Consider the following 463-nt stretch of genomic DNA (forward strand, 5'->3'; position numbering starts at 1 on the left):
AAAGCACAGCGCCGCCATTAGCGTCATCTGGTGGATTTGAAAGACATAGCACCAGTACAGAAATGTACCGTTAATGACTACTAAACAGTGGCGGACCCTGAGGGCCAGCAAGGCCTTCTCTGCTGGCCTAAACATTCTCAGAAAAATAAATTCACTTGAATGTATTTTATGGTATTTTATAATTTATGTTATTTTATTTTCATAAATATGTAAACAAAATTATTCTCTGTATTCTTTACATCATATTATTTCCACTTAGTTGAGTGGCTGTTATTTTAAATAACATTGAAAGCCACTGATAAATAACTTATTTACCATGGTAGAGTTTTTAACCAATCATATTTCAGCTAGCTTGCGTTGCCAGGTAAATATAACTTGCTCGGGCCTTCAGATTAAACAGAGCAGGCCCCTGTGCACTGTAAGTGAACGGGCACAGTCAGGTTTCAATAGCCAATCAGATCAC

The sequence above is a fragment of the Hippocampus comes genome, unplaced genomic scaffold (assembly GCF_001891065.2).
Source record: "Hippocampus comes isolate QL1 unplaced genomic scaffold, H_comes_QL1_v1.1 scaffold257, whole genome shotgun sequence".
Taxonomy (NCBI): domain Eukaryota; kingdom Metazoa; phylum Chordata; class Actinopteri; order Syngnathiformes; family Syngnathidae; genus Hippocampus; species Hippocampus comes.